At 37.8% G+C, this 26,284-nt stretch overlaps 1 protein-coding gene across 2 annotated transcripts in view; it reads left to right on the forward strand.

The window, feature by feature from the left end:
• The window catches only part of GPC6 (glypican 6), a 1,181,547-nt gene that overhangs the window by 595,753 nt on the left and 559,510 nt on the right, over positions 1 to 26,284 (forward strand). The window lies entirely within an intron of this gene.

Genomic DNA, 26,284 nt, shown 5'->3' on the forward strand with positions numbered 1-26,284 from the left:
GTCTGGTATTATGTCACCCAAAGAAGGTCATGTTTGTACAAAGATTATTGCTAAATATTACTTTCTCGTTGCAAAGTTGTGCCAAATAGCCACATATTTTTTGTAACTATTGGTACTATCCTGCCATGTTTCTTTTTTCTTCACTTTGATCTCCTCAGTATTTACATCTTAGTAGAAAGATGTATACACCCTTAATAATGTTTCTCTATAGCTCTATTTGTAAAATTCATAGCAGTCCATTTTTTAAATGAGAGATTCTTAAAAAGGTTACTTGAGCATATGGAAAGATTATTTGGAAGAATGCTCTGAGGAAGATAATCCCAAGGGATTTAATAATACAAAGGGCCTGTAACTTTGATGTTAAAAACAATTTTTTTCATTGAAAACCAACAACATTCTAAATACCACAGGAAATAGAACCCCAAAAGTGGATTAATAAGGAATTGGCCAGATGGAGTAATAAGAGGATACATGATTACTTGAGTAAGTCTGTGACATACAGATCGATATAAGCAATCAATATATATTCCGTATATTCTTGAGGGATAGATTTTGTTGTTAAAAAAATGTTAGTCACGGTGGCTTTAAATTGAAGCCCTTGCTTTTATTGAAGAATGAAATTGCCAGCTTTTGAGACACGTGAGGTAAGAAATTAAAAGTGTGGACTGATACCTGTGACAGTCCTGACTGTTTATATAGAGTCTGCCTGCGTGTGAATAATGATTAGATACATATATTTACTCTGGGGAAGTCTCAGTGAGGTAAGAGAATATTTTCTCTCAGTCCATCTAAGCCACAGATGCCACTGATGCCTCTCTTTCCTGTTTCTCAGAGGATGGCATTAAGGACAGGCAGGAAGTGGCGCCTCCCGTTTGCCTTTCCCTGACTGTCCCAGTCTTGAGACCTTTGTCTACCAAAAGCTAACATGTCAACCTTCCTGGTAAAGACTGATATCATGGACCAGCCATCAGCAGAGTATGACCTTCAGATTTGTTTTGTTTTCTAGACATGAAGTGAGATGCACTCGGCAACACTGAGATCTTTCTCCCCTTGAGTTTTTTCATGACCTACATTCATTTGCAGGATAGCTGCTCTGGGTTTGCAATATTGTTTGTGGTCATGTGACCGTGAATGTTTACTATTTTATGCAGATATTGGCTTGTTTGACCTGAGTATCATTAGCCCTGAGCTATTCAAATCATAAATCCCATACTGACATCTGGTTACTGCCTTCTAGTAAGTGAATAGATGGATGGATGGATGGAAAGAGAGAGAGATGGATGAATGGAAACAGAGAGAGATGGATGGGAATATATAGCCTTGGTTTAGAAGCTGAGAATTATTTTTTTCTCAAATAATTTATGACTTAGGGATTTAAGTATTTTACCAGTGAACTTTCTTAACTAATGATGACCAGATGGTCTGTAGCTGACTAAATCAGATGCAGAACTACCAGTAACATTTGGGTGCCGATGACTTACAGCACCCAAACTATTCTTTGTGATAAGAATAAAATATTATAAGACTGACTATATTAAGAGGAGAAGTAAGAATTGTGTTTGAGGGTTAGCCCCTCATAAATCAGAAGTTTCCTTGTGGTCTGTTACTTGAATGATTTGGAATTTGTGAAATGATTGTAGAAGAGTTAAGGTATTCAAGGCAAAAATCCAAAATAGAGATTCACAAACTATAATAACTTATCTCCTGCACCTTGGCTTAGGAGATATTTTTTATCCTTCAGTTTCCCTCTTCTCTTACAGTGGCTTCTTAAATCTAGGAAGACATCATTAATAGCTTCTAATTAATTGTTTTGACTGGGAAATTTATCTCTTTGGCAAAACACAGCAGTTTGACACAAATGTTTTGACACAACATTTGGGGAATTTCCTTATCAGAAAAATAGAGAACTAATTTGATGACGTCAACATAACTATTTTTAGAACTTACTCTTGCCATCTCACATCTCACAAGTCATTTTCTAGGCTCTGTATGGGACAAGTTAATTTTAAATAACTGTTTGAAAATACCTGTGCTATTGAATGGGGCTTCCCTGCTGGCTCAGCGGTAAAGAATCCACCTGCAATGCAGGAGACTCAGGAGACACAGGTTTGATCCCTGGGTTGGGAAGATCCCCTGGAGGAGGGCATGGAAACTCACTCCAGTATTCTTGCCTGGAGAATTCCATGGACAGGGGAGCCTGGTGGGCTACATTCTGTGGGGTCGCAAAGAGTCAGACACTGCTGAAGCAACTGAGCATGCAGCTATCAAATACATGCATATCTTAAAACTACAGTTCTCACCTCTGGACACACTGTTTGACCTGTATACAAATCTATGTGCAGGAATCACAGCAACATTGTTTATAATAACATATGAAGTGAAAATATCGCAAGTGTCCCATCTGCATAAATGATGATCTCTTCTGAAATCCTATGGAGCATTGAAAATAAGTGAACTACAGCCACGTGTTTGGATGAATCAGCTGCAAAAATATTTTTGAGACAAAATAATAAAATAAAATCACCAAAGAATATATACCATTTCAGTTCAGTTCAGTCGCTGGTCATGTCCAACTCTTTGCGACCCCATGGACTGCAGCATGCCAAGTTTCCCTGTCCATCATCAACTCCCAGAGCTTACTCGAACTCATGTCTGTCAAGTCATATACCATTTATATTAATTTTTTAAAAGTAGAAAGCAATACATAATTTAAGAATTAAAATATGTATGAGATCACACGTGCTTAGGTGCTCAGTTGTGTCCAACTCTGTGTGACCACGTGTACTCTGGCCTGCCAGGTTCCTCTGTGCTTGGGATTTTTCAGGCGAGAAGACTGGAATGGGTTGCCATTTCCTCCTCTAAGGAAGTATGTTGCCATTTCCTTCTCTAGGGGATCTTCCCGACCCAGGGATCGAACCCACATCTCCTGTGTCCCTTTCATTTCAGGCAGATTCTTTACCTATTGAGCCACTAGAGAAGTCTCTTCTCTTACACTGGCTTCTTAAATCTAGGAAGGCATCATTAATGGCTTCTAATTTGTTGTTTTGACTGGAAAATTTATCTCTTTGGCAGGGGAAAAAAAGAAGAAAAGTTTCAAATGTTAAACACAAACATCATATAATAATAACATCTGGGGATTAGGTTTCGATGTATTATAAAAGAGAGATAATTAGGGGGTTCCATACTTACCAATAGCATACTGTTTCTTAATCTCTGTGCTCTGTGCGTCTGCATGCAGGTTTAAGATTTTTCAATGAAAGAGATTAAAGTGGGAGGAGACTTATCATTGTTCGTCTGTGATTCTTTCCATCTCTGTAGATATGCTCAAGTGCCTGAGCTGCCTTCCATGGTTTATCAAACTTACTGGTGTTTGTAGATTTGACCTTTCACTTTCCATTTCCACATTGTGCTAAATGATATCAAGTAAGCATGGAGACAAAGCTCTAAAATGAACATAAAAGCAAATTTTGATAATATAATAATCTTGAGAGAGAGGATCCTTACTAATTTTTTTAGCATGATCCCTTTTTTAAAGCACCACTCTTCTTCTTATATACACCCATTCATTCATGGAAATTTGGATGCCATCAGTGACTCTGAAGCTAATCAGATATGGGAAGAACAGAAAGAGGGCTGCCTAGAGATAGTAACAATTATTTGCTTAGACCGAGCTTCTATTTTTCATCATGAAGGCAAGTGACTGTAGTGTCTTCACTGGTCCATCTTGAAGCCATTTAAACAAAGAAGACATGACTTTCATATCTTTTTGCTTTAATAAATGTGACGTCTATGCGGAAAAGCTATAAATTGTGTCAGTAGCAACCACTTTAACTATGAAAGTCATTCCATTGATTCATTCCAGACAAATTAGGTAGATAATGAAATTGGAATCTGTAGAACTTGAACTGTGGCCAAATACTGTCACTTATCTCTCTCTCTCTCTCTATCTACATCTATTATGCATCTGTTTTTCTATTTAATTTTTTTTATTCCTTGTGGGTTGGGACTTTGAAAAGAAAGTCTGGCTTTAGTAAGACCAGAATATTATTGTCAGCAGACACCTGCCTATGTCTGCTATCCATAATAGTATCTTTGCATGGGGAGCCTCTTAATGGACCCATCCAGCTGAGTAAACAAGCCTCCATTAACAATGTGTGCCTAGAAAGCTATACACAGAGAGTCCATTTTCAAAAACTGTGGTTGGTACATTACAAGGCTGAAAAAAAAAATGATCGTCAAATTTGATGCAGTGAAGGCTATGAAATAGATCCATTCAACACATTCTTTGATAACAATTGAAAACCATTCTGAAGAATATGCCATAGATATAGTTAGTCTAAAAGGGAAATGATATTCTATCTAGCTTTTGCTTCTGAGATAGAATTTAAGGCACAGACTAAGACCACCTATTGTTCCTGTCACCAAATGACCTATTTTGCTCCTTCTGTGGTCATCTTTTGATTGGAGTTAATGTTTTTAGTCATCCAGAAATGAGAAGGACCACAAAGAGGCTTTAGGTGAATGAAAGGTGTTTTAGTTCTTTTGTGGTCTGTGTATTCTCTTCTGTAATTGATGATTGTCTAACATGGAACAATAATATAATCAATAATATACAATATTAGGAAGAATAGGTAAACCTTTAGAAGCTGTCAATAATATTTCTATGTTTACAACTTTTAAGTCAGCATGAATAATATATGCTTGTTGTTTTATGATGATGGTGTGGGCATTACATTATATTTAGAAAGTGCTTTGCCATCAATCAGTAAATAATTTCATGATTAAAAAATAGTAACAAAATAACATTAGTACTAGTGGCCAAAACAGCAAAAATAGCTTATTAATATACTTCATTGAAGATGTATGGATTTTGCCATGAGCCAGTTGCTTTAATAAGCACTGGAAATTGTAAGGGGGTGAGCCAGTCCAGGGATCAAAGGAATAAAAGAGTTTCTCCCCTGAAGAAGAGCATGTGTGGTGTTCTACAGAGGACTCCAGGGAAGAGACAAGGTCCCATTTTTATGAAAACTATTTGGTAATTTTGATTAAAACAATGAAAATCTTTCTTATTAATTTTAAATTATCTTGCAAAATGCCTCCCTTAGGTGTAAAGTTTGGGAAATGGTTAAAAGAGTGAAAATTGAGGAGAATGAAGCCATTTATTTCCAATGCATTAAGAGCTTTTTGTGTATCCTTTCTTTATGGTCTTTTGGTAGCTTGTGTCTGTAATAACCTATGTTTTGTTAAGTGAAGTGTTAGTCGCTGAGTCGTGTCCAACTCTTTGCGACCCCATGGACTATGACCTGCCAGACTCCTATGACCATGGAATTCTTCAGGCAAGAATTCAAGAGTTGGTTTCCATTTCCTTCTCCAGGGGATCTTCTTGATCCAGAGATCAAACCTGGGTCTCCTGCATTACAGTCAAATTCTCTACTTTCTGAGCTACGAGGGAAACACCAGATGCTTGTTAGGCTATTTTATTTTAAAATTACGTTATCTTTTGGAATTCCAATAAATGGGCACTTTTCTCCCCATGAAATCCAGTTTTGAAGTTGTATTCTTAGGAGAAAGGAGAAGGAAGGGGTTCTTTAACTCTGTGCCAATTCAACTTAGGTAGAAAAAGCTTGGCAACCACAGTTCTGACAATATCTAACAGGTGTGATCTTTCTCTCTCCTACAGTCCAAAATGGGTGGTTGTAATAACTCAACATTCATTTAATTCTATTAGATTCTTGTAAAAGTAGAATCATCGTGGCAATGTAGCTCAGGCCTCATCAATAAGCATTAATTCAGTGTGTTTTATGCATCAGGTACTGTGGGTAAGTTCTTAAGATACAAGGACTATGCAAATTAAAGTACTTACAAATGCTAATTGGGAGAGAGAAACAAATAATGTGAAAATCTAATGATTTTGATATTATAATCTAATAATATTGATAATCTAATAATGTCAATTCTGCAGGAATTGTTTTGGGAACAGAGAGGAAAGCCATTTAGCTTAACCTTGGGGTGTGAGGAACTTTCAGGACTGTAGAGAGGCCCGAATGACATGTGGAAGGATGTGTGGACATTGAGACAGATGATGAGGGCAGCAAGCATAGGGGAGGCAGGGTGTTTTAGGCAGAGGCAAAAACTCAGCAGAAACACCACATGAAACCACAGATGAGTGCAGGGAGCTGCCAGCACTCCTGGGTATTCTGAGGCATGAAGTGCATAGCCGGGAATAGGCAGAAATAAGACTGGAAGCTCAGATGAAACCCTTGAGTAGACTGCCTCTTTCACTAACATTGTTGTGCTTGTCTGTTTTGCTTACATAATTAAAAAGTAACCTCTCTCTTGTCTTTTTTTTATTGAGATATAGTTAATTTGCTGCTGTGTTAATTTCAAGTGTACAGAAAAGAGATTCAGTTATTCATACATATGCATATATTCTTTTTTCAAGCTCTTTTCCTTTATAGGTTATTACAAGATACTAAATATAGTTCCCTGTGCTATACAGTAGTTCCTTGCTGTTTATCTATTTTATATATAATAGTGTGTACGTGTTAATCCAAACTCCTAATTTATCACCCCATCACTATCACCTTTGGTAACTATAACTTTGTTTTCTATGACTGTGAGTCTATTATGTTTTATAAATAAGTTCATTGTTATCATTTTTAGAGTTCATATATAAATGATATCATAATGTTTGTCTAACTTTGCTTAAAAGCATTCCATTACTTTTGAGAGACAAATATGCTGAGCACCTGCTCTTCACTGGACATTGTTCTGTAAGAAAAAGGAAATAGTGATGAACAACATTTACCCTGACAAAATCACAGTGTATCCAAAAGGATCAAAGTGTAAAAGTTTAAGTGTGGTACAAAGGATCAAGATGAAGATAGGGATGTGGGAAGAATCTATGTAAATTAAGAGAAACGTATGCTTGTCTTTGCCTTAAGAAATGGGAAGAGGCACCTTAGAGTGGATTATAGTCAAACTTAGACTTCCAGGATGAATAAGGTCTTCCAGAGGAGGAAAAGATCTAGGGCTTCCTTGCCAAGGATCCAGCAGGTTAAAAGCATGAATTGTGGCAGGTCCTGATTTTATTGAGATGTGGCCAGGAGGTCTGGATTGAATTATTTGGATTTTATATTTCCAGCAAAGGAATTTGAAGGACCTTGCATTGGCAAGCAGTGATAGCTAAGATTATTCAAAAGACAAGTATGTAGTCAGATTTTTACCTCTTTCCTGGGAAAGAGGTGAAAATCTCTGCTTCATGGATATGATAAACTGGAGTGGGGAAAACTGAGGGTGGGTGCAGGAATGGAAGCTGTTGTAACTGCCCAAGTGAGCACCGAAACCTGATTCCAAGCAGGTGGAGCAGAGTGGAGCATGCATCTGGAGAAACAAAGGAACAAATCAGCGGGGTATAAAATGGGGTGTCTTCTCAGATTGTTTTCCCAGCATCAAGCACATTTCCTGGCACACTCTTTGTTCTCACTGAGTAACACCTGTCCGCCTGCTGACTGGTTTGAGAATCACCAACATAGTCAGCTAGTAAAGAATCTGCAGGGTCGGGAAGTTTCCCCTGGAGAAGGGATAGGCTACCCACACCAGTGTTCTTGGGTTTCCCTGGTGGCTCAGATGGTAAAGAATCCGTCTGCAGTGTGGGAGACCTGGGTTTGATCCCTGGATTGGGAAGATCCCCTGGGGGAGGGCATGGCAGGCTATTCCAGTATTCTTGCCTAGAGAATCTTCCTGGTGCACTACAGTCCATGTGGTCCAAAGAGCTGGACACACCTGAGCCACTCAGCACACAACATAGATGTGTTTGTTGGCAAGGGATGGTAACATTGAGCTGGAGGACAAAGCTAACAGGATCAGATGAAACATCCGGGAGTATAAATACTTAAAGAGGGTACAAAAAAAGAAGGCAAACAACCAGAAGCATATTGTTTTGAAAGTAAAGGAAGAGAAGAACTCAAGAAATAGGGTAATCTGCAGCATCAGATGTTGCAGATAGTCAAGTGGGAGGGGCAGAGAAAATAGACCTTTGATTTGGCCATTAGGATGCTACGAACTTTAGCAACTGCATCTTGCCTGGAGTGGTTTTTTTGTTTTTTTTTTGTTTTTTTTTGTTTTTTTTGTTTTTGGTTAGAAACGTTAACTCTTCTGTTCCTGCACTTTCTAGAACAGGCTAAACAAAGCATGGTCTATAGACTGGAGCCCATTTGTGAAGAAATTGTGATCATTCTGCAACAAGTCAAAAGTTGAAGCCATCAAAGAAATCTTGATAGCAATTTCACATTGCTGAAACATCTAAGACCCCACCAGTGGAGTCTTCTGTAATGTTTTTGAACTTTCATGGTGTGTCTCCTTGATGTGAGGTACATCTTGGTTATGCCCTGTAGGATCAGATATCAGGGCATGACATCCTGGGAAAATCAAACAGCCAGCCAAATCCTGTCCAGATCATTTGAGCTTCAAACAGATTGTTGCAACTGTATCAGTACTGTTCTAGAATACCCCTCAGAAGAGGAAGATGGTGAACCTATATTCATTGGTTCTGTTGGTGTGTTTGAGCTTTTTCTTTCTGTTTTCAGCCTCCCTTTACCCCTCTTTGGGTGTCCTTACCCTAACCTTCTACCCTCGGAGGGCCTTCTCTATGTGTCTAACCATGATGGGCTCTCATAAACCCATTTTTAATTGGCATGTCTGCTGTTTGTGTCTTCCACAAGTGTGAGAACTCCTCTGGGGCCATGGAAGATGTGGGCAACAATTGGACATCTTTGTCACTAATAGGAAATATCTGCTGCTAAAATGTACCAATTAAGGTACAACGCAAATTTTAAACGATCCGAGATTAAAACTCTAGTGCTGTAACTCAAAGAGCGCTGCTTCTGAAATGGCTTCATAAAGAAAATCGGACCTGACAGTTTATTTCAGTGTCAGTGCTGACTCTGTTCTTGGATATTTATCTCTGAATGCCTTTATGCTTTTCCTACCAGAAGGTTCTGTGAAACATGGTTTGAAACAACAGTCCTGCCGTAATTACTTTCACATGCAAAAAAGCACGTTCAGAGTGCTGACAGAAGACGTTGCTGGCTGTGTGATATCATAGCTGAACTTGAAAGTTTGGAGGATTTTTCTTTTATTGTCCCATCTTCAGAGACTCAATGTTACAAGGACATTCCCTCAGGTAATATCAGTGCACTGTAGAGGTTTATGAGCCAAGATACACATCAAAAATAATTTTAATAAAGCTTGACAGCTATATTGCATTAATCGTGCTGACATAGTGAGGCAGGACTTATGTAGGGAGTATGACATGTTGGTATTTTTTTAAAAGGAGGTATTAGGTCATACAGATACTTTATTGTAAGAAAGATGGGGGGGTATATTATTACATACCATAGATTTTCTCCATTATTATGTTTGTGATAACATAACACAAATATTGGATCCTACTTTTGTCACTTTAAGTGTTTTTCCACATCGAAGCATGGGTTCTTCCCCTTCATGTGTATGCATTTTCTCTCTCCATCTTGAGTGATATTCAGTACAGACACAATGGATCAATCCCAGATGCTTAGAAAATAGTCATCGTCCCACACAATATCGAAACTCTGCATTTTCCTGTATCTAAATTGGATAGCCTCGGGTGAAAATGGACAGTTCAGAGTGTCAGTAATAGGATAATGGTGATTTTGACATTCAGAGGTAAGTAAAACTGTAACCTGAATCAATAGATGCTCCAAGTTAACACCAGCTGACACTTAAGTGGCTGGCATAAACAGATTCTTAAAAATTCATTTTCATCCTTGCAGGAAGATGCTGCGTGTCAAAAATGCCACTGTCATATTTAATACTCAGCAGAGAGCAGGATTTTTTATGGAAATTTAATCCTCTTCAGTTCATAATGTCTTAAGAAGTCAGGAAGGCAAACTTTTCCTCTGTTCATTTTGCAGAGGACTTGGGCAATCAAAGAAGCTCCTCCCTTCAATATTTTAGACTTTCATAAATATAGTCCTGATGGAAACAGTATTATTCTGCATATCATTCTCATAGTAGGCATAAATATGAGTTTCTCCACAAGGAAATAGAGCTGTTTGTAAATAATGGGTGTTACAACTTCCTTCTTTGCTCTTGGCTTTCTAAAAACAAGTTCTCTTGCTAAAAATACATGTAGATGTAAGGCAACATTTATTTACTATTTTTCAATGAAAGTGGACCGCATTTAGTTGGATATAGAGGATTTGATGGTGCTTTAAAACATAGCAGGGCTTCCCTGGTGTCTAGTGCTAAGAATCCGCCTGTCACTGCAGGGGACACAGGTTTGATCCATGGTCCAGGAAGATCCCTCATGCTGCACAGCGACAGAGCCAGTGTTCCCAGCTGCTGAGCCCACGTGCTACAGCTTCTGAGCCTTTGTGCCTAGAGCCTGCGCTCCGCAACAAGAGAAGCCATCAGTAAGAAGCCCAAGTGTAGCAACTAGAACGTAGACCCTGCTAACCGCAACTAGAGAAAAGCTCAAGAGGCAACGAAGACCCAGCACAACCCAAAATAAGTAAATAAAAATAGCAGAGAAACAATCACTCAGCAGAAGTCCTTTCCTGTTAGAGTTCTGTTGCTCAATTCAGAGGCTGGGCCAAGGAGAATCCAGCTGTGCTTCCAATAAAGTGTTTTATTGAAAAGACGAAACCTCATGGTATCCTGCAGCATTTATAGGCAGAAAATAACTACATAAAATATTTATGTCACTATTTCCATATGAGATGAGAAATATCTCCTTTGGAGTGGAGAGAAAAAGTACCCTGACATTTCGGCTGGGAGAGTAGACAGAATCTGGATTGAAAGTCTTTCTTACTTATTTTCTTTTCTTCGTGTGTGAAAGTGATAGGTTTTTCCACAGAAATTCTGATATGCCCATTGTTTAATAAATTATAGGACCTTTGACTCTCAGCTATCCAGAGTGTCTCTCCTGATCAATTTTCATTTCATCACTTGTTTTGTGATTGTGAGACAAAGGGAATTGGGGAAATGGGATTAATCTTACAAATCACTCAAGCCAAATGAATAGTTTTCCTCTATAAATTACCAAAAGAGTTCAAATAAAACTGTCATCCTATCTTAAAATGACATTTAGTTGTTGTTGGTGGTCAGAAAAATATTTTTATGCAATTTCACATATTATTTCTGACTCCAAAATCAGTATGTGCTCATCCAAAAAGAAAAAAAAAATGTGTACAATGCAGAAGAATACAAAGAAGAAAGTAAAATAATCCTTAATTCTCACTACCTAAAGATAACCAGTGTCAAAAGTTTGCACCTCTAGTGATTTTGTACCTCTAATATGCTTTTATATTACATATTATTAAATCATCTGTGTGTGTATGCTTAGCCATTCAGTTATGTCCCATTCTTTGTGACCTCATGGACTGTAGCCTACCTGGCTCCTCTGTCCATGGAATTTTCCAGGCAAGAAAACTGCAGTGAGTTGCCATTTTCTCCTTCAGGGGATCTTCCAGATCTAGGGATCAAACACATGTCTTTTGCATCTACTGAATTGACTGGCATATTCTTTACCACTGTGCCACCTGGGAAGCCCTATTGTTAAATCATGAGGGATACTTAATATTGGATCCTACTTTTGTCACTTTAAGTATTTTTCCATATCAATAGCACTTTTATTTAAAAAATTGCTCATATTTTTAAAGTTTTGTTTTACAACCTAAAGGATTTGCTTGCTGCCAGTGTATCTGCGATCTTCACAAATCGTCACCCCCTGGACATTTTTTCTCAAAGAAGGAAGCAACTGTAGTAAGCAGTTTATGTGTGTGTACATGATGGTGTGGGCGTTTAACTCACTCTACACTCTCAGGGCCAGCATACATGGCTATTTCATATATTCTTTATGTATTTAGCTATTGGAATTTGTTGGTTGATTTATGTTCAACTCAGTTAACAAGAACTAGAAGCAATTTTTAAGGAAATAAAAGATGTACACATAAAGAAGACATTGGAGCGAGGCTGCTAGAAAAATATTTATTAGTACTCTCTATTACTTCCCATTGGGCTGAATATCTCCATCTAAGGCCGGACTGCAAGGCTGTGTTCATTTGGCATGACTTCTTTAAGAGTTTAAATAATGTTTTAAAATGGGGAGGATTGACATAAATTGTGGATTTCTATCATTTCTAAGGGTTTCCCTGGTAGCTCAGTGGTAAAGAATCTGCCTGCCAATGCAGAAGATGAGGGTTCGATCCCTGGGTGGGGAGGATCCCCTTGCAAAGGAAATGACAACCTATTCGAGTATTCTTGCCTGGGAAATCCTGTGGACAGAGGATCCTGGTGGGCTTCAGTCCACAGGGTCACAAAAGAGTCAGACACCACTTAGTGATTAAACGACAACAAACAATTTCTAAAGATATAACCAATCTGGATTTGTGTCCTGTGTAGCAAAATCAGCTGGAGTAAATATATAGGCTGAGTTTGTTTTAGCTTGAGAATTTGTGTTCTGGTTTAACTTGGGTCTGACCATTCCTGTGATTGGTCTGATTCCGAAGTCAGTGTGGGTCACCGTCTATCACAGTGTTCGGTTCTTTTCCTCACAAGATAGAAGTGTTTCTCTATACCCATGCCTTTACTAAAAGTGAAAGAAGTGAAAGATGATGGGGCCATGTTTCAAGAAAAAAAAAAAATTGGAAGTTTATCTTATTTTTTGTGGAAGTATAAAATATTCTAAACATTTAATATGCAAATTGTAACTATGTTTTAAAAAACATCAGTGAATTTCACCTATAGTTATTGACTCCTTAGCATTTGAATTTGCAAACCTGCTTTTAAGTTTTCTGTTAGCCATCACTATGAGCTAAACTTTATTCTTTAATCAGATAAAAGCAAACCAATAGCTTAGAAAAAGACTGCTATTCCTAATGTTGATATCGGGAAAGAATCCTCTCCTTTAATGTCTTTGAGAACATTCTTATCACATATGAGATATGGTCTTCCCTGGTGGCTAAGTTGGTAAAAATTCTGCCTGCAATGCAGGAAACCTGGGTTCAGTCCCTGGGTCAGGAAGATCCCCTGGAGAAGGAAATGTCAACCCACTCCAGTATTCTTGCCTGGAGAATTCCATGGACAGAAGCGCCTCGTGGGCTACAGTCCATGGGGTCACAAAGAGTTGGACAAACTGAGTGACTAACACTACTGCTACTTATCATATCAACAGCCAAAGTTTACTTCTGCTGAAATGGACCTTAGCAAGCAAAGGCCTAGAATTTTTTTCCATTAGTGTCTTCATAGCATCATCACCCCTGTCAAATCCACTTCCTGTCTGATGTAAATGGAAGCTAACAGTTAATTGAGTGCTTGCAAGCCACTGTACTTAGTACTTTTCACATACTGTAATTTAATTATTGCATTAAACCCATGATATATGCGTGGTGATTATTGCGTTTATTAGATAAGGAACTTGAAGCTGAATGACAGGGAATCTGCCTCTTCCAGTGCTGAGGGTTTAGTCTGAATACAGAAACCTGATGTCAAACTCACTGGTCGTGAGACTCACCTGATGGTCCGTTGGTTAAGACTTCCTCTTACAATGCAGGGCGTGTGGGTTTGGTCCCTGATCAGGGATCTAAGATCCCATATGCCTCTGGGCTAAAAACCCAAGACAGAGAACAGACACAGTATTGCAACAAATTCAGTAAAAACTTTTAAAATGGTCCACATTAAAAAAAAAAAAATCTTAACAATGAGAATAGAAATTGGTCTATGACAATGTTGTCAATGGGAATAGGATGAGAATCATATATGTATATAATCCCTGTGAATTTCTATAATTTTCTGTAAGCACATTAAAATAAAATGAAATAGGTGCGACCAATTTTAACAATAAATTTTTAATCCAGGATATCCAAAACATTGTCATTTAAATGTGTAATCAGTATAAAAACTATTAATGAGATATTTTAATTTTTTGTATGATGTCCTCAGGTTTCGGTATGTATTTTATACTTACAGCAGATCTGTTTGGGACTGGTCATATTTCACATGCCATACAAGGCTAGTGGCTGATGTATGGGACAATGCACATATATAGTTTTAATGCATCACCCACCTATTTGAGGCAAAGAATGTTAGGAATTCACACCAGGAAGCCTAAACCCTTGTGATTGATTATTCATACAGTTCCTCCGGTGATGAGGAAAATAGAGAAAGATTCTGTCTTTTCATAATGCATTTTGGGCCCTGACTGGAACTCTGACATAAATAACACAGACATTTTATTGAGAGGTTTGTTCTTCCCGGTCCCTCAAATGCTGGCTCTGTGTGGCACTGCTGTGGTCCCTAAGTGTCATGAGCGTCAGAAGACTGTCAGTCATCAGGCAGGAATTAATCCACAGTTTTCCATCTGCCCAGGGGAGATGGAGGAGACTAATTAATGCAGGAGTTGGCAAACATCCATGGGTGTCAGCATCAGTAGTAAACCAAAGAAATAATTCTCCAACTATTATTGCAGGAAACTCTCTGAGCTTTTAATTCTTGAAGAGGGGCCCTCATGCTCATAAAGGTGGCCCATCACTGGATTAAGTGTCTCAAAACCACATGACTGATTAGTGTTCGGATAGATAATGAGGGTACTTCTACACTTTTGGGGGGATAAAGAAGGTACTTTTCAGGTGAAAGCCCCTGCAATATTGATTCTCTTAGATTTCTCATAGAAATAGTTTAGGGCATTGATTTTTTTAAGAAACTGGAAAATTATAGCTTTAGTGAATTACTATTTCACTAGTAATGCATAAAGTGCCTTGTGCACTAGTAATGTATAATTCATAAATGCATAAGGTGGATAAAGTGTTTCTCTAGGGGTTGACAGAGTTGAAACACTCATCTTCATCTTCCCAAAAGTTCTGTTACTATCAGGCAAGAGCTTATCATAAGAAGGGTCCTATTCAATAATTCCTATTCTATGATTGATACTTTCCTCGCCACCCTGCAAGTGCTGGTTTCTTAATGGATTCTCTTTGTGATATAGAGAAGCAGATCAACCCGGCCCCAACTGCTGCCTCTGTGGTGGCCACCATGTTCTGGATCCATGCATCCACTCCCCAGGCTCAGCATATACTAGTGCTAGAGAGCTGACCTTAGACTTATTTCATAATTCTGTTCATTCAGTTAATTTAGGATATGTAAACTGATTTACTGCAAGCCTTAAAGCCATTTTCCTCAAGAGAGCCCAGAATATTAGGTTAGCAGTTTTTTGAGCACAGTTTTGACTCAGTTTCAGGCAGCAGGCAATTTAATGTCAGCATCCCATAATTTTAGAGACAGTGTCATTTTCTCTTGGCTTTTCACTGCTGAGTCAAAAATCTGTTCGAGAGGGTACAAGTATGTCAGAGTATTTCCAGTGAAGAGAAAGTTCCTGGTTGACGTCTGTCTCTCTGCAGCCTGAAATTCTTGATCTTCATTCCAACATCTATCATTGCATTTCCTTTTCAATACTCAGTGATCCTGCAAACTAACATATTTAAGACTGAGCTTCATAATCTGGAGCAGAACTCCGTAGCCTCATCTTAGGTCATTTTCTTTCTGTGTTGCTTCCTGTTTGTATCTCTCCCTCTCCATTGCCTTAGTTTCTGCTAAAATCTGAGCTCTGTCAAGTGTAGGCTGTTGCCCATTCAAGACAACTTCTCCAGGCTTTAGGCTCCATCCCTTCTTTTGGGAATCCTAGGAACATTTTATCACATGCCATTTTGATTAAGTCACTGACCTGTTCATAAATCTCAGCAGTCTGTTGTCAATTACTTCAGTCATTTGGACTGTTTACTAGGCACTTAGCTCTCTCTGGCTACAGATTTGACTACCAGATTTTGATCTACAAGATGGACAAGTCTGAAGTTGGAAGCCCAGCCTTCAAGTCTTCTCTTCAAATGCTCCTTCACCTTGCTTCCCTGAATCATTAGTCCGAACCCAATACCCAGTTTTGTTTGAGCAAATGTATCCAAGCTTTTTCCCATGTGAAAGTTTGGGTGATGGTTTCTCTGCCATTTTCCTTATCATGACTTCTTCTCCTCTTCCCATCAAAGCATCTCTTACCTCTTTCAAAACTTGCTAAAAACTATTCATTACCCCTTCTATTATCCCCAGATCTCCTTTCAGCCTAATTAGTTTCTTTTTTTTTAAACTCAGCTTGTTTTCAGAACCTCTATTCTAAACTTGACAGTGTCCATGTAGAGTTCTACATATGTTGCTTTAAAGTTTCCATGACATTTTCCTGGGTCATGGGCTTTGTCCATCTGAAGATTGTAACTTAGTACCAAAAAAAAGGCAACATGCCTTTCATCTTTAATATTCCACAGAGCAAACACTACTACAGTTTGGCTATGGTGGATACTGAGTAAATGTATTACTGCTGGTATGTTACTCTGTCCCTTTCTTTCAGTCTTATCACAGCTGAAATGTTGGGGAGGGGTAATAGCCATATGTCATAGCATCTCCCACTTTATTGTAAATAGTGCCCTAAATTTCTGATTATTTTAGCAAAGGGTGTAATATGTAGATCCTTCTAGAATCCTGCCAACGCCCTCCCAAAAATAAAATTAAATGTTCAATGTATGTGGTTTCCCAGCAGAACTATAGGTTCAGTTTATGCTTGTTGGGACATTCAGGTAGAAAGATACTGTAGACAGCTAAAAAATTAACAAATGAATATAGATGATAAAGCATGCATTCCCTTGGCTATCGCCTAAATGATGTAGTACCTTGAGATCTGTTGAAGAGCAATGAATCTTCATTTGTATTCCAGATTGCCAAAATATCTATATTATCTAGCTATATGTAGATATAGATATCTATACTGCTTCCATAGTTACTGGAGCAACCACTTTTTCACTAATATTTTCCCTTTATGTCTTAGAACTCGTCTACCTAGAAGCTTACCTGCTCCATGATCGCAGTTGAGTTCAGTGAATTATTAGTGGAGAGGAGTGTAGCTTCATAGTCTTGGAGCATCAGTGTTGTAGATTTCCTTAAGTGCAGTTAAATAGAAGAGGAAGATGTGCCAGCCTGCTGAAATCTTGGGAATATTTTTTACTGTTATTTAGAATTATTAAAGAGAAAGAAATAAAGGGGAAAGCCACTAATCTCTTTTGTAAAGTGCTCACACTGCACTTTTACAATTAAGCTGTTCTGATTTCTGTAATTAAAATAATTTCCTCTGAGAGGCCTTAATAGTTCATGCCCATGAGTAAAAAAAAAGGCTGTTGTCATGAATGAACGATTGAAAAAAAGGTCTTATTCACATGCTTTTTTTTGTTCCTACGAGAGATCTTTGAAAACAAACTGGGCATGAAAAAGACAATCAGTAGGGTTAGCTCGGGGTTGTTTTAGCAATCCACAAGAGTTACCAGCTCATGCATGCATTCCTTCCTTCATTCAGCAAACATGTATTGAGCACTACCTCCTTGGCAGATGCGATGGGTACAATGATGCATAAGACCTAGTCCTGCCCTAAAAGAACTCCCATTCCAGAGTAGGTACCAGAAAAATGAATAGTAGACAGCAATAAGTGCTAAGACAGAGGTGTGGGTGGGTTTCAGAAGGCAAGTGTCCATTGATACAAGCCCATCTGATGGAGATACTTAGAGTGTTTTATGTTTGGTTGACCAAAAAATTCATTGGGTTTTTCCATTAGACCTTACTTTGACCCTAGCTGGTTGCCTGGATTACTTCATTTCTTTCCTCCTTGGTGACATGTGGGAGAGACTGGACAAAATGCTCTACTGGGAGTGAAATTCCAAAAGTGGCAATTATTAAGGTCATTAATGTGTCACCTAAGAACTAAGGGATATACTCACGACTGCACATCCAGATGATTAGATCAGTGTGGGGAAAAGATGATCAAATGATTCAACTGGCAATTAGTTTAGAAGTTTTAGGCCACACTGTCTTGTTTAGCATGGCCTAGGTGTTTTTGAATGCGGCTTTCGAATTTATCTCCTACTTCTGTTTATCACTCATGCTTGGGTGCATGTCTAACTTGGAGGTAATACCGGTTATTCTGACAAGTTTGTTGCTCATTTCAAAAATCACTTCAAATTCCAAAGACATTGTTGAACAGTGACAAACCATGTGCTTAATGGGTTTCCATGGGCTTCCTACAGTTTCCCCGTCCTTGTGGCTGATTCAAGCACCTATAGCTACAAGGCTGTATTTTCATCCACAATATATAATGTTAACATGTAACACTCAAGATGTATTTGTTGTTAAGGGGTGTTACTGCCAGAGATAATGGGTAACCTCTTGGAGAGTTTGCACTGTTCTCTATTAAACCCCACATTTGATTGGCAGGTGTGTCCTAGAAAAATCAGCATAACACCTTGTTAGAGGGCACAGTACCATCCAACGGTTGGGAGAAAGGCTGAAAAGTGATCCTAAATGAAGTCAGCTGGGAGTGTTCAAGAATGACTTTTCAAGCTCTCTAGAGTGGAGGGAAGTATGTACTCTTCTGAAACTCTTTTGCTTCCTTTATGCAAAAAGTTTCCCCTGACTATAACTTTTCAAGGTTATCTCAGGAAGATTGGAAGACTTTCTTGCCAACTTAGAAGAATGAAATTTAAAGTGTAATTGTATAACAAAGTTGCGTAGCAACATGATATTTATATGTGCTCTACCATTTGTGAAATCAACATGCGGGCGATTTTGATGTATCAAATCACACTGTCCATTGACTTTTGTGTCTAGGGTGGGGAATGAATAAGGGATGTTATTCTTCTGTGACTTGTCACTAAGAAAAATTTTCTGATTTTCTACGTTATTGAGCCCTGTGTTTTCTAATCTGCCCAGTGAGGATGATAAGTGGCATGAATGGCCACATGACATAGACAGATTTCAAAATGTGTGTGGCAAATAAAAGTGACTTCTCGTAATTAAAGATATTAGATGGCATTACTGTTCTGTGTAAAATGGAACAAATAAGATATATCCCCAAGTAGTCAAGTATAAAAGCCTACTAGGGCAATGCCACTTTTAAAAACTGTCATGTTTTGAATATGGAGGTCTAATGATGAGATGCTCTATCTGCTTTAAGGAGTACGCTTTCCTTCTCTGTGCCCTGTCCCCATTTTGCACTGCAATAGACTTCTACTAAGAAAGAAAGACTTGTGAAGGTCATCTACGTTTATGTACATTTCTAATGTTTTTATGTATCAGCACAATTCTCTTTGGAAACATGTGCTTTGAGCTACACGTGGGGCTGAACCTCACTGCAGTTTTAATTAAATACATGTCCTAACCTGCTAAGCAAAGAACAATGAGGACTGGTCTTTTTATAAATGAGGGATTGGTCTTTTAAAAAATGAAGTTCAATGAGATATCATACTCTTAGTCTTTTCTTTACACACCCTTCAAACATCTTTAAGATTTTTGTTCTAGGCAATTGCATAGGTAAAGCCAAATTAAGTATTCCAAATAATTTCACAATTTCTACTGGAAAATCCCTAGACTTAATGAGTCATGGTCCAATATTTCTAAAATAAATACCACCAGTTCTACCTTACACAAAGTCCTGTAGGATAAAGTTAGAAGTGAAAACTTTCTTATTCATTTCTCTTGAGCAGTCCAATTTGTAGTTGAAAACCACTGGCAAGAGAAGGTTTCTTTTTCACAAACTTTCAATTCTTATACACCTGGTTTTATTATTGATTGTACATGAGAACAGGCTGTGCTCCCATTACTTGTACTTTTAGTGTTCCTTGAGTGTGGACTTCAAAATTGTTTTTTTTTTTCCTCTGTTGAATCTTCTGAATGACTATGATCCAGTTTCCAACCAAGATGGATGCTTTACCTTCTCGCCTCTTGGCTAGCATCATTCACAGTTGTGAACTGCTTCTGTGCTTATTATTAGGGCTTACTTTGGCACAAAATTTAGGTTCCTGGTCTTAGTATTTTGTCATTTTTTAATGTTGAATTCCAAGGGATTCATATACTGTTTTGAAATACAGTTGAAATGATAATCACAAATATTTTTGGAAAATCCAGAAGAAGCACTATAAAAAATGTTCTATTATTTATTGCCCCTTCTGACTTCATAATTAATTATGAAAAGAAGTTTTAGCTAGAACCCAAAACACAATCCAAGAATAAACTAAATGGTGTGAATTGTTTAAAAAATGCAGTCTGTCTTTGGGAGTATAATTCTAGTGGGTTATATGACACCTTTTTGTTTTTAATGTATTCTTGCCTGTGTGCAATATTCTTTTTCTTCTTGGTAAATTGTTTGGTGTGTACAAGGTCTTAGCGCTACAAGGGGAAAGGAATCATTGCATTTATAAATAATGTAAAGCAATCAGTTTATTTTTACTTTACTGGTCTCTATTACAAATTGTGTTACCATTCAAAAACTCTGTAGAGGTTAAAGTTTATGGTTGATTCACTGAGGAAAGCTTGCAAAATCAGTCCTTAATCAAATTCTTTATATTCAAGATTAATTTTTCTAATAGGCTTTTCTATAAGATGTCTTAAGTGCTATATTTTCCTTTCTAAAATCTTCAATTGAGATGTAATCAAGGGTAAGAATTTTTAAGTTCTACTATATTTAGCCCTCGTGTACAATTTTTTTACTTTCTGTTAGTTTCTTCAGAGTTAACAGTGTGACGGTCTTAATTCCTGCCAGGTAGCATAGTTGATCAAACTCAGACTCCACTCATGATGGAGATATGATGTAATTAGATCACACATAGTGATACATTCTACTGTATTTTTTTTTTCAGTTTCCTTTCTGGAGCTCCAGAAAGGAAGACAAGCTTATGTCTTATGATTTTACTTTCCCAAATTCAAGTTATTATTGTCCTTACGACATGACAATATTTAAATACTGTACATGAACACTACTAAAATTCACAAAATCACTGAAGTTAATGAAACAAAATAGCATGTTCACAGGGACAAGATATAATGACTGTAACTATTGTCAGATGTCAGAATTGCTTTAGCCCTTTCCATAAATCACAGTGGGAGAATCATTATCATATGCGATTAATGACACTTCATGTTGTGAATTTGATTACAACCACAAAACAAAGAAAATAAAGAGGAAATCACTCATGTACACCTTACTTGAAGAGGTTGGGATGTCTCCTGCAAATTATCATAATTTGATTACTCAGCGAGTCTATTAAATGCAATTCATTGAAACCTACAGAGACCTAACAGATTTTCCCAATAATATTCAAATCTCTTTCCATTCTTTCTTCATAAATACAATGAGCAGTTTGGGGAATAGCAATAATCTCTTTGGGCTTCTCAGGTAGCTCAGTGGTAAAGAATCCACCTACCAATGCAGGAGACATGGGTTCAATCCCTGGATCAGGAAGATCCCCTGGAGAAGGAAATGGCAACCCACACCAGTATTCTTGCCTGGGAAATCCCATGAAAAGAGGAGCCAGGAGAGAGCTATAATCCATTAGCTCACCAAAGAATTGAACATGACTTAGCGATGTTTAAACATGAATAATCTCTCTTCCTCCATCCCATTTCTTATTTGGAAATTTCTGAATTCCTGTAGATGGTTCCATAGTACCTCTGACTGAAACACTGTTTTCCTTTCACAGAAGTAGTGTTTGATTTACTCAGAGATAACGTTAAACTTTCTTATTTTGAGAAAATGTTATTTTGTTTTAAAAAAATATGGTTTCAGTTCTTTAAGTTTCAAATCTCTTTTATTCATTTGCAGAATGAAATTCCACATTTTCATTTGGATTGCAGTCTTGAAATTTCACTGGCCATCCACAGAAGGCCCAAGGGAAGACATTCTTAGCATTACCTGTTAAAAATGATTTTAATATATCAATTATTGACACTGAAAAAAGATAAGTTTTACCTAGTTAAGACATCTTTCAGTTTTTAAGGATCATCTATGTACATGGAATCATGCATTTTAACTATAAACTACACAGAATTCATACACATTAATTATGAACAAATCCATCAGTATATTTCTACTTGATAACATGTTCTTTGTCTCATTTTTGTTATTTATATAAATTTGCAATAATAAACTTTTATTATTGTATTATTTACAATAATAAACCTTTAGTGATACAATAATATCACTAAAATAGTTTATCTTTAAAGGATTGACTAACTCACCTTCGCACCTATAGAAGCGTAAATCAATTTTTTTTCTTAGAGGCATATGATTTTGTGAGAGAGTATAAGCAAAATTCTCAGATTCCTAACTTGCGGTGAGGATAAGGCACTTGTCCAACTTTTTTTTCCAGTCCTCTAAGCATTAACATTCAACAGTTATTAACAGAGCACTTAACTTGCCTCAAGTGCTGTGATAGGCAGAGTGGATCATAAAAGCCCAAAGACGTAGGCCCTGGCTACGAAAGTCACGTAATGAGACATAGGATTGTAAACAAATGAGTCAACTATAGGGAAATGAGTAAAATGTGTGTTTTGAAACAAGCTATTTGCACAGTGTGTACTAGGAGTAAGTGATAAACTCTGCCTTAGTGGTGAGTATGATAGTTGGTGAGCATGCTTGGAAAGAACCCAGATCTATAGATGCTGGGTGCTCCTTTTGCAAAGATGAAGATGAGTTTTCCAAGTGGCCAATGTGTAGAAGTTTATTCCATGCAGGTGGGACTGTGAGGGACAAAGGTGTGCAAGGGTGGGACATGTTTGAGGTCAGTGTGGTGTAAAGAATCCCCCTGCAATGCAGGAAATGCGAATTCAATCCCTGGGAAAGGAAGATCCCCCTGGAGGAGGGCATGGCACCCCACTCCAGTGTTCTTGCCCAGAAAACCCTGTGGACATCGGAGCCTGGAGGGCTACAGTCTATAGGGTCAGAGAGTCAGACATGACTAAAGAGGCTGAGCATGGCAATGCACAGTATAAATTACAGAGAACCAGCAGATTGGCGAAGGAAGTCAGATCTGGATTGTAAGCTTTGACTTTGGCCATGGGTCATCATACATCATTAGCTGACCTCCACACCTGGTTTTTTGTGCCACTATCTTGGAGAAAATTTTTCGTTAGGCAAAGAAAAATTGTTTGTAGCTTTAATCAAAATAGAAGTTGAAGAAAAATAACTACCATTTCTCACGGTCACTGCTTGCTACCTATTTCTTGCTATAAATTCTTGTTCAGAAATCCCTGTATTAAAATGGTGGGACAATAAACAATTTATAGTCACATATCATTCATTTAGTGCCAACTGTATGCAATGTACTTGGCTTGTTGCTAATATCATTCTGAAGGTTTTTTTTGTTTTTTTTTTCCCCACATTGGTCACTATGAGAGGGGCTGTAAAATTCATCTTTATTGGAAAGAGGAAAATAGATCACAATAAATTGCAAACACAACAGGGAGTTTACTTATAAGCAGCAGGAGAGAATCAAAGGCAGTTTTCATGTAGAAAGAAAGCGACAGACTGAAAGAAGCACTCTGTGGGAGACGGCAAAGCATAAAAAATATCAGAGATGTTGTGAAGGATTTGGAAATAGTCAGCCGTGTCAACACATTGTGAATTCTATAGATAGTTTAAGGTTTGTGCTGATGCTGTCCAGAATAATTTGATCAGGTCTTAGCTCCTTTGGAGGATAATCGAATGGTGGCTTTGCTAGCATGTAGAAGTCATATCATGACAGATTATTTGTATCCTTGGAAATTAGACACTTTCTGCATATTTGAATAAAAAGAACAAATGAAAGATTCAGCCAATATTCAGGGTCTTTGAAAGTTATGCAAAGCAAGGAAGGAAAAGAGAATGTTCTAGTGAAATATTGAAGGTCATCATGTGTTGTAATAAGACTTGTTAACTGTTACTTTGATTTCTGAAGATGAGTGTGTGTTAATTCCAATAAACTCATGTTTACTAAACATCACCACTCTTTCACTATTCTGAGAGTTTGGGGAAAGGAAAAGGTAAAATAGGTCCTTGAGTTACTTACTGGCTGTTTATCTAAAAAGATGAAATGAACATAAACATACCGAAAATAAAGGATAAAAAAGAAATGTATTAGCTTCCCTGATGATCCAGTGGTTAAGAATTAGCCTGCCAATGCAGGGCACACAAGTTCGATCCCTTCTCCAGGAAGATCCCACATGCCGAGGAACAACTGAAGCCCCCGAGCCACAACTACTGAGCCCGTGCTCTAGAACCCGGGAGCCACAACCACTGCAACCCACCCACCCTAGAGCCCTTGCTCTGCCACCGCAGTGAGAAGCCCCACAAGAGCAGCCACTGCCTTGAGAAGCCTGTGCATTGCAACATGGAGGAGCCCCCACTCTCTACAACTAGAAGAAGCCTGCACACAACAATGAAGATTCAGTGCAGCCAGAAGTGAAAATAACTAAATAAGTATTTACAGAATAAAAAGAAATATAAGTGCCAAACGATGTAGCACAGTCCGCAAATAGTATATGGGGTCAAAAGAATAGTGATGTTTGCAGACCAAAGATAATAGGAGAAAGGAAGGAATTGAATTAAACTTCTAATGTTTCATTTTACCTTGAGAGTGGGCAAAGTGCTGCTAACACACAGTAATTAAATAATGTTATAGTTCAAAGTCTGCCCTAAAACAAACAAAAACAATCTACAAATGTCATCAATATTTATTTATTTTAAATGTTAATTATAAGAGAACGAATTATCTACCACCTACTGTTTGATGGTTTAATTGGTATCATTGGCCTGAAAATCTTTTTACTAATACAGATCTATTCATAGAATTTCATCTTTTCTTGCCATAATTTCATTAATCCCAATTACTACCCATTGTTATACCTGCCCAGTACACTGTAGTTACATTATTAATAGATCTTACATGAGTGAATAATGGCTGATGGTTTATGCTTTATGTGTAGGATCTATTAGATATGAAATTTAAACCTGCTGTTTGGATTCCATAACATAGTTTTCCTTCAAAACATCATTATTTTGAAAATACAGATAATGCAAACCCTAGTACCAATAGAAAAACACAGTATTATAGTATTTATCCATTCGTTTCAATTTTTGTTCTAACATACTAATGCTTATAAATCCTGTCTTTTCCTTATTGCTACTCTTCTCTTCATTCTAATGTAAAATATGTTTTCTATTTTTCATGTTTGATTGGAGAGTTTTGAGCAAAGGAATAAGGTGAAATGGTTTAGAGCAACTCTGGATACTATGTTGGACTCAAGAGTAGAAATAAAGAGAATGAAGTCCACCAGTCAGACCATTGTATTCAAATCTGCTAACAATGGAAGTAGTGAGAATACTGTTTCATTTTGAAGGTACAAACTAACAGGCTGCAGGCTGGAAAAGAAAGTTAAGAAACTATGTGGACTCCATGTAAAATTTTTGCCCTGAACAGCAAGAAATAAGTTTTTGCCATTGGTTGAGATGGTGAAGACTGAAAGTGGTATAGTTTGGGTGCAGAATATGAGATCAGCTTGAGGCAGATGAAGTTTTAGAGATCTTTTATGTATATGAGTGGAGGTGTTGAGTAGGTAATTGAAAGTATGCGTCTAGAGTTCTAAAGAAACGTTTTGTCTGGATATGTACAAGTGGGAGGCATAAGAATGTGGGTTATATTTAAAGCTGCAGGATTAGATGACATCACCAAGGAGGTGAGTGTCTACAGAGGAGTAGAGATCCAAAGACTCAATTTTAAGAACTCTGCCTGCTGCTGCTGCTAAGTCGCTTCAGTCATGTCCAACTCTGTGCGACCCCATAGACGGCAACCCATCAGGCTCCCCAGTCCCTGGGATTTTCCAGGCAAGAACACTGGAGTGGGTTGCCATTTCCTTCTCCAATGCATGAAAGTGAAAAGTGAAAGTGAAGTCACTCAGTCATGTTCGACTCTTCGCGGCCCCATGGACTGCAGCCCACCAGGCTCCTCTGTCCATGGGATTTTCCAGGCAAGAGTGCTGGAGTGGGGTGCCATTGTCTTCTCTGAAGAACTCTGGCAGAAGTGGATAAATCAACAAACAGAACAGGGACGATCAACTGATGAGATAGAAGGAAAACCATGAGAATATGGTGTTCTAGAAGCCAAGTGAGAAAACCTGTAGCAAGTGGGAACAGATGATATCCATGCTAAATTCTGCAGATGGATTAGTGTAGAATCAGGATGAGAAGGGACGTGGAATTAACCAATGTGGAGGTCATCAACGGTCTTCACTGATGTTTATGTTGGGGTTGATTATGGTGAAAGTCTAAATTGTTTTAAAAGAGAGTGGGAGAATCGTTATAGGCTGGAAGAATAAATGAGTCTTTTGAGGTATTTTGTTATAAAAAGGA

This window comes from Muntiacus reevesi, chromosome 11, assembly GCF_963930625.1.
Source record: "Muntiacus reevesi chromosome 11, mMunRee1.1, whole genome shotgun sequence".
NCBI lineage: Eukaryota > Metazoa > Chordata > Mammalia > Artiodactyla > Cervidae > Muntiacus > Muntiacus reevesi.